The sequence below is a fragment of the Eumetopias jubatus genome, unplaced genomic scaffold (assembly GCF_037043125.1).
Source record: "Eumetopias jubatus isolate StellerSeaLion01/CBP00866 unplaced genomic scaffold, mEumJub1_p1.0 scaffold_16, whole genome shotgun sequence".
Lineage (NCBI taxonomy): Eukaryota > Metazoa > Chordata > Mammalia > Carnivora > Otariidae > Eumetopias > Eumetopias jubatus.
Window position 1 is genome coordinate 21,349,738 of NW_028274822.1, and position 8,835 is coordinate 21,358,572.

The 8,835-nt window shown below is 38.6% G+C and overlaps 1 non-coding gene and 1 pseudogene across 1 annotated transcript; both read right to left on the minus strand.

Moving 5' to 3' along the window:
* Positions 1-1,376: 1,376 nt before the first annotated feature.
* On the minus strand, positions 1,377-1,506 carry LOC114208951 (small nucleolar RNA SNORA44). The gene has a single exon (XR_003609197.1). It is a non-coding gene; the product is annotated as a small nucleolar RNA SNORA44 (small nucleolar RNA).
* A 109-nt stretch (positions 1,507-1,615) lies between these two features.
* On the minus strand, positions 1,616-2,412 carry LOC114208883 (small ribosomal subunit protein eS4, X isoform-like; annotated as a pseudogene).
* Between the last annotated feature and the right edge of the window lie 6,423 nt (positions 2,413-8,835).

Genomic DNA, 8,835 nt, shown 5'->3' on the forward strand with positions numbered 1-8,835 from the left:
GATTTCTACTTCAGTAGACAAGTGATGTCCTGGGACTTTCCAGAAACTCTGCATCGGTAATCTCAAGCTTGTTCATATTTTTTACCATCAGAAGTCATTGACCACATTTCATCTTTCCTCCTCCTCCATTCATGAATATGAGCACACCTCATCATTTCCTTATTGGTAATCAGGAAATCTAAATCTGAATAAATCTAAATTGTTTGACGAAATAATATTTTTTGAGATTTATCATAATAAGGTAGGAGAAAGTCCTTGGATGATATTAACATTACTTAAGGAAAAGAGAGCACATTTTTAGTTTCAACTAAAAGCTAGTTGGCCAAGGTACTTTGTGTTACGAAAGAGCCAGGGACTAGAGACATTCTGCTTCTTGCTATGCCACTGACTTCCTGGGGAGACCTCGGGAAAGTCATCCACTCCCACTTACCTTTCATTTTCCAGCTTTCACGGAGGAATTAGGTGTTCTTCAAGGTTCTTTCCCAGTGTTTTTTTCTGTGATGGCAACATATTCATTAGCAAGTGCAGCAGATGGTAGGGTGCCTCCTTTGCATAGCTCACATTCAGAGAATAACCAGCATTGTTCTTGTTAGAGAAAACAGCAGAGGAGGATGCTCTGTCCTCATATGTGTTTTTAGAGCATTGGAATGTCTCTAGCACAGCGTTGGCAGGATTGATAATATAGTACAGGTTTAAATGGATTTATATATGTGAGTAACCTTATGAATATATGTACAAAGTGGTGTGTGTGTGTGTGTGTGTGTGTGTGTGTGTGTGTGTGTGTAAGATGAATTTCTGGATTTTGACTCCTTTCTCCAGTCACCTACGGCCGGGGAAGATTAGCCTACATTTTGCTGCTTTAGTGCATCCAAAACACACTGAACACAATAAAACGAGAGTTCGAGCCTCTGCTTCTGTCCTTGGCTCTGGGCTGAAAATGGCCCCCACGAGAATGGCTAAAGTAACCATCCTGAGTTTATCTTTAGACTCCCTGAATGATACCTTCTTGTTCAATATAAGCAGGCCTTTTGTTCAAACTCATATGTCTTTTTTTTGAGTTCTTCTATCTTTGGCTTCAAGAAATAAAGGGAAAGAAAAGAGAATAAGGATATGAAAAGACCAGAGATGATATCCTGACACAAGTTCCATTTACAAAAAATCTCATTCAGGAAATGAAAAAAAAAATGTGTCAGACAGACACAAGGCAATTCATGACTAAGTCAACTATCCATTTGAAATAGGATAATGTGAGTAAAGTAGAATTTTATTTTATTTTTTTGCTCCAAACCAAAAAGTTGTTCTAATACACCCATCTACATGGAAGTTTATGGAAACAGCTGGACTCAGATACTCAGCTTGCAGCCCACGTCCTGAGCTGTTCTAGGCAAGGTGAGTGGCAGTTGCAGGTATAGGCTGACTTGTGCTGTCAAAGTCTCTCCAGGCTGCTCCTGCATGTGGTTGGAGAGCCCATGGCAATGATGGGCCACAGCCCTTGGAAACATGCTGAATAGAATTTTATTTTTATTTTTATTATTTATTTATTTATTTATTTTTTCGTGCTATATGACCTTTAATTAAGTATAAAGTCTTCCAGTCACGTCACCTAGGGACCATTTTACCCGCTGCTCTGTTTGGCCGCCAGTCTCTTTCTCTCTTCAGTGATGGTGAGGTAGATACCCTTTCCACGGGGAAGAGAAATCCATGGTTTGTTGCTTTTGCCAATAACAAAAATGTTGGAGAGTCGGGTGGCAAAGTTGTTGCCATTGGCATCTTTCACGTGAACCACGTCAAACAAACCAGGGTGTCTCTCTCTGTTGGTGATCACACCAATTCTTCCCAGGTTAGCACCCGCAGTCACCATACACAGATTACCAGTATCAAACTTGAAGAAACTGGTAATCTTTCCAGTCTCCAAATCAATCTGAACGGTGTCATTCACCTTGATGAGGGGCTCAGGACGGCGGACGGTGCGTGCATCATGAGTCACCAGATGAGGGATTCCTTTTGTCCCCACAAAGATCTTTCTCACTTTGCACAACTTATACTTGGCCTCCTTCAGGTGTGATCTGATGAACAGCAAAGCGACCCTTGCTGTCATAGATCAGACAGAAATTCTCCCTGGTCTTGTCAATGCTGATGACATCCATAAAACCAGCAGTAGGTTATATCAGTTTGGACCTTACCATCAATCTTAATAAAATGCTGCATACAGACCTTCTTGACTTCATCTCCTGTTAGGGCATACTTAAGTCTGTTCCTTAGGAAAATGATGGGAGGGAGACATTCTCTCAGCTTATGGGGACCAGTAGGTGGGCAAGGAGCAAACACACCGGTCAGTTTATCCAGCCTCCAATGCTTTGGAGCTGCTACATGCTTCAGATGCTTCTTGGGACCACGAGCCATGGCTGTGCTAGGCACAAAAGGAGCTAGAATTTTATTCTTAAGATTAAAGAGTGTTCACGTTCAGGGAGAGGTTTAGAATTTTAAGGGACTTTAGACTTATTTTATATACTATTTTTATTTTTTAAATTTAAAAAAAAATTGTATTTATTTATTTGTCAGAGACAGAGACGGCAAGAGAGGGAACACAAGCAGGAGGAGTGGGCGAGGGAGAAGCAGGCTTTCCCCCGAGCAGGGAGCCCGATGCGGAGCTCGATCCCAGGACCCTGGGATCACGATCTGAGCCGAAGGCAGATGCTTAACCGACTGAGCCACCCAGGCATCCCTATACTATTTTTAAAGTGCTAAATAAGGACGGGGCTCTTTGATGAAAGTAACCTAAAACTTTAGAATGCCTTATAATGTCCTTCAGCTGAAGTTTAGCTGTCTTACATTCTAATCTGCAAATACAAGGGAAAGTTAAAGTCTAAGTGTGGAGGAAAATGATTTTTTAAAAGAAAGTTTAGTTAGTAATTTACTTGTGCTAATCCTTTCTTTCCCTTTAAAGCCATGAATCTGCTCATTATACTTTTCAGTTGGAAACAAAAATCATTTCTTACTCTCGTATTTATTGTACTTACCAATGTTAAAACAATACAACCTTCAAAATGCCAAGCTGTACAAAGAAATATTGCACCAAAATAGTTAGAAAGTGTGTATGAGATACTAAAACATCTGGATAAAAAAAAAGAAACATTAAATCAACTGTCAGGCAACTGTTTTGTGTCTCCAATGTTAAATACCTGATTTTTTTTTTTTTTTGGGAAACATCTGAATGTTTCTTGGCATGCTGAAAAAACTTGCTATTGGTTGAAGGATCTTTTATGCTATATCTGAATGCATCAGGATAGCTTCTGTATAGGATCAGGCTTGAGAGATAATGATTGCTCTGATAATGAGGTTCATCTCTGAGCACAGAGGTTGAGAGAGAAGGGCTTTCTAGTTGTTTTGAGATCATTAGAAACACCTCGACGATCATGCATATATATCCCTTCATTAACTTCCTCCTTTTCCTAGTCAACTCATTCTGCTCCTTATCCTACAACCCCAACCCCAACCCAAACACACACTTAACTTGGCTCTCACTGGTGGGCTTTAACTGAGAAAGCTGATTGAGAATAGCTATCAAGTTTTCCCTATTGGTGTATGGGGTCCATTTTAATCCCAAAGAAGAAAACTGTCTGCTGGGGTGTCAATGGTATTCACCAGGAAGCTTCCCAGGGGAGGAGGATGGTATTGAATTTACTGGGAAGCCATCACTAGGATTCTGTCACTAGGAAGAGACTATGAAACCAGCTGGGTACGCCATAGAATTCACTTTCAGAGAGCCAGCTGGAGTACCTGTAAAATGTTCTTCTGAAGGTAGCTGCTTGGAGTGAATTTCACGGGGCGTCCTGACTACCAGCCCAGTGCAACAGGAGCAGGAAAAATTAACATACCAGAACCAGCAGGAAAAAAACCTTCTCTTCCAGGGTGCCTCATATGTCCTCTGTTGATAGAATCAGTATTGTGCCAACTGGCAAGGGAGAAATGTTTCCGTATCACAAGCAGCCAATGAATGGTTGATTTGGAACTGAGACGCAATAAGCTAATAACTAGCACATTCCTCCTTGTTATAGGTGCTGAAATCAGGTTTGAATGTAGTGGAATCAAAGAAAAAGAAATCACAAACCAGGATCATGTAGCCTTACAGTGTTATGCAAAAGATCAGTTCGATCTTCACTGCTTCTGTGATTTAGGTTATAGGATATTTATACATTCTCTGTATCTTTGCATATAAGGTATTATCAACCAAAGGACAAACCACTGAGGACCGTGATGGTACCATTATGATAGAAAATCAGTGCCAGTTAGACTATGACATGTCATTGATAGGAATCTGCATCCTAGTTTCTGAGACATTAAAATGTAAAATAAGATCTTAGGAATTTAAGGTCTTTATTGTCTTAGAATCAATAAAATACAACTTAAAAAGATTATAGCTTTGGGTAGTTACCTCAACAAATGGTCTCTCATCTCCCTTTTTCCTTGCCCTTCTACTTATTCAAATCTTAATAATCTTTCTATATGTAGCATTTCTCCCACCTCCACGAAGACTTTGATACTTTGTCTTCCACTTTTCTCATTCCATATAAAGTTGTCTTCTGAGTATACTTAATATATTGACTCATATTATTCCCTAGTTGTTTCATGTGTGATAGACTCATCTCCCCACCTCCACTGTAAATTCCTTGAGGAATCTTATTTGCAACTTTTATACATTTGTATAAAAATTTTGATTGATTCAATCAGTAGCTCTGGTCAGCAAGGTAGAAACATTCTCAATCCGGGGATTAAAAATAAGTAGCCCAATCATGTCAATATTGTGAAGATTCCTAGTTCTACTTGACTTCATACTTCAAAATGTGTTGGTTGAGAAATTCTGGTAATCATAAATGTTTACAATTAATTTGCACAGGAATTGAATTTCGGTTCATATTTTCAAAGGAAAAGCCAGAGCATGATAATATAAAATGAGCATATGTTTGAGCTTGGGCTGAATTGAATGGCTCCTTTAGATCTTCCACAAACGTTTTTGCTTACGTCTCTGGAATGTATATTGTTACCTTGGAAATTAACTCAAGCTCAGTGCATCTTCCTTTTCCTGAGATCCAGGTCAAAGGTAATTTTCTTGGGCCAGCAGGTGCAACTTGACACTAAGGTCATTTCAAGCATCTCTATTAGCAAAGACATTTCCAAAACTGATATGTGGCTTTTCTCACTAGAATAATTCCTTGCAACAAGTCACATTGGAAGAAAACATATTTAAAAGGATATCATTTTATAAGAACAGATTTCAAGCATTTGCAGTGGTGATGGGGGGAGGTTGTTTTGCAATTTAATTTGCTACTATAAGAGTACAGCTCAAAATCTGACAACGGTACATAAACCTTATGAAAGTTCTTTTGCACAGCAAAGGACAGTAAAGGAGCAAACGAGGGAGAAAAAAAATTATCAAGTGTTTCACCTCAGTAGTGAATTAATTTCTTGAATTACTTTCTTGCAGAGGCAGACCATAACTCTGGGGTAAAGTTGGTGTTCCTCTGTTGCTCTAGTATTTTCCCCCATTAAATATGTTGTTTATTTAATAAGAGTGCTGAATTTGAAGATTTGGGGGGTGGGTCTTGTAATACACCCGTTAATTTCATTGGGCCTTCCTTCTTGCTGATTATGTTGTTCGCAGCCCTATCTCTGTCCTGAGAAAAGAGGGTTAGGAAGTATAAGCATTTCTAATGCTATTTTGATTCCTTTAGCCTGGGGATTTTAAAAAATAAGTATTTTGAGCAAGCTTTATTAGAGTTTAATTTTGGGAATAGAAGATTTAGGATGGTGAGAAACTACCCAAGTGAAAACGATCCCTTCATTTCATTCCTGACTTGAATTATGTGAAAATCTTAACTTTGAAAACTTAAGGAAAAGTTGTTGGAAGAAGACTCTGGATTGTTAGATAAAGCTCATTTAAAAAATTTTCCGGGTTATTTGTTCTAGTTCACCAAAATTTTATTTATTTTTTACTTGTGGTTATATTCTGGGTCACCATATACTATAAAGATAGATGGTGAGGCTGGTCTCTTGGTTTGTGATACTAGCTAAAATGTCAATAACGGCCCAAAGCTCTATCACATTTCACCATTTCTCTATGCCTGAGATGGCCAGTATCTGACATCTATGTGATCATTCTCCACTTATAATGTCTTCACGTAGGAGATATTAGATGTTACTGTATTTTCCCTCAATGCCTGTGTGCAGACTTAGCCTTTCTCAGCACAGAGCCCCAGGAAGCCACTCCTGATCAACTGGAGCTGGCCAGCAAGAGGACAATGGTTAGCTATCTTTGTAGTATCTAGTGAGGCATTTGGGGCGGGGTGGTAATGGTGGTGGTGGTGGTAGCAGCCATTGTAAATGCTTCAAAGTTTATAATGTACTCTCAGAGATACTATTACATTTGATGAAAGCATTCTCTAAAAGAGGTGCAAATGAAGAAATGAAATATGTATACTTTGCTTAAATTTACTCAAACCCAGGACTTTTTTTTTCATTTTTGCACATTTCTCTGGTACATTCGAAAACTGACAGATGAAGCAGTTTTTCCCAGAGCTGCATTTTCAGGCCCCTCCATAATAGGCTGGAGAAAGAAGGGGGAGTTTCTGAAAAAATAGAACCACCGTGTCTCCTCCTCACTGCCTGTTAACATGTGTTTGACCCCCACCAATGGATCATTGCTTGAGGAAACAACACAGCCTATCAAAAAGGTCACTGAACAAATTGGTAGGATGTGAAAATGCCAGGACGCATTGGGGGACCTTCAAAAGTTGAGGGCCAAAAAGTATTTACTTCTTTCAGTTTGTTTGAGTATATGGGGGCAAAAGCTGTGTTCAGGGGCAGGCAAGAAGGAGCCAGAATCAGAAGCTCTGGGGACGCCTGGTTGGCTCAGTTAGTTAGGTAGCTGCCTTCGGCTTGGGTCATGATCCCAGGCTCCTAGAATCGAGTCCAGCATCGGGCTCCTTGCTCAGCGGGGAGCCTGCTTCTCCCTCTCCCTCTGCCTGCTCGGCCTATCACTGCCCCTGTTTGTGCGTGCTCTCTCTCATAAATAAATAAAATCTATAAAATTAAAAAATAAAAAAGAAGCTCTTGATGGCAGAACTACCTCCACCTCTCACTGAATCTCTCTCACAACTGGTAGATTGGAATACATAGAAGTGGATATAATTCCTAATTTACATTATCCAATGAAACGGTATTTGGTTAAAAAAAAAAGAAACCTTTGTAAGTTCTAAATTGCTGTGAAAATGTTAATTATGGTTATTACTTTGTGGTGTCTTTGGCAGCATCAGTAAATGATGCTTCTCTGCTTTGTACTCCATCTCTTGCAAATAATTCTTAAAACCTAATAAAAATGCTATTGCTTTTGCCTCAAGATCTAGCATCAGCTCAAATATAGTGTCATCTAAATTTATAGGAGAAAAAAGATTTTTTTCTATTAATTTCTCATTTTCAAAAAAAGACAAATGATTCCCTTCCCAACCTACCCTCTCCTCAAAAAAAATAATAAAATAAAATAAAATCTCTCCCCACAGATGTTTCTAAATACATCATTTATGCTGACTCATGTATCAAGTAGTGGCCCTAAAACATATACATTTAGATTAATGGGGCCTACAGTGTTTTCTCCAAAAACACTTGCTTGGATAAATTATCCATACTTCCAGAGAGCTGGCTTAGAACAAATTAACAGCAAGTCTCAAAAGAAATCTCCATTCTAGAATATGGAAAACTTTGTTGCTTCAAATGACAGGCTTTTATTTATTTATTTATTTATGGCTTAAACAACAGAAATTTATTTTATCGCAGATCTAGAATTTGGAAGTCCAAGTTCAAGGTGTTGGCAGGATTGTTTTTTTCTGAGGCCTCTCTCCTTGGCCTCCATCTCCCTGTGTCCTCATGTGGTCCTACCTCTCTACCTTTTTATCTTGATGAAATCCCAATAGTTCATTTTTGCTTTTGTTTCCCTTGCCTTTAGAGACGTGTCTTGCAAGATGTTGTTGTGGCCGAGGTCAAAGAGGTTACTGTCTGTGTTCTTTAGGATTTTGATGGATTTCTGTCTCACATTTAGCTCTTCCATCCATTCTGAGTTTATTTTTTTGTGTGTGTGGTGTAAGAGAATGGTCTGTTTTCATTCTTCTGCATGTGGCTGTCCAATTTTCACAGCACCATTTATTGAAGAGACTGTCTTTTTTTCCATTGGTTATTCTTTTCAGCTTTGTCAAAGATTAGTTGACCATAGAGTTGAGGGTGCCTTTCTGGCCTCTCTATTCTGTTCCATTGGTCTACATGAAATGACAGGCTTAAAAGTTTTTAGAGATTAAGGTCTCATACCCTGAATATTTCAATTTCGAGTAGAATACTCCTATATTTCTTGTGCTTTCATATCATCCACTTTACTAATTTAGAAAGTTGACCTTAATTTACACAATTTTATATAAACAAACTCCAATGTAAGGAGCATGGGGCTTAGAGTAAAAAGATGTGGATTTAAATCTCAGCTTTATCATCTAAGAGGAGTTTATTGAGAAAAGTGTGTGACAAAGCTCTCTTTACATTTTAAAACTCTTTGCCATTCTTAGCTATTATTATTTGTGATAGGTAGGTGGGAAGGTTACTTTAAGAGAAAAATTAGAGAGGTCTTTCAAAGCACTTATATAGAAAGGCTATATATATTTTCCCCTACCTATTATAGGAGGTACAATTCTGAGCTTGTAAAGGCAGCTATCAAGGTGAGCAATTTTGCATTTGACCTTTAAAAATATAGAACATTCTCACAAAGGAGTTGGGGCATAAAATATCCAACCCTGAAAT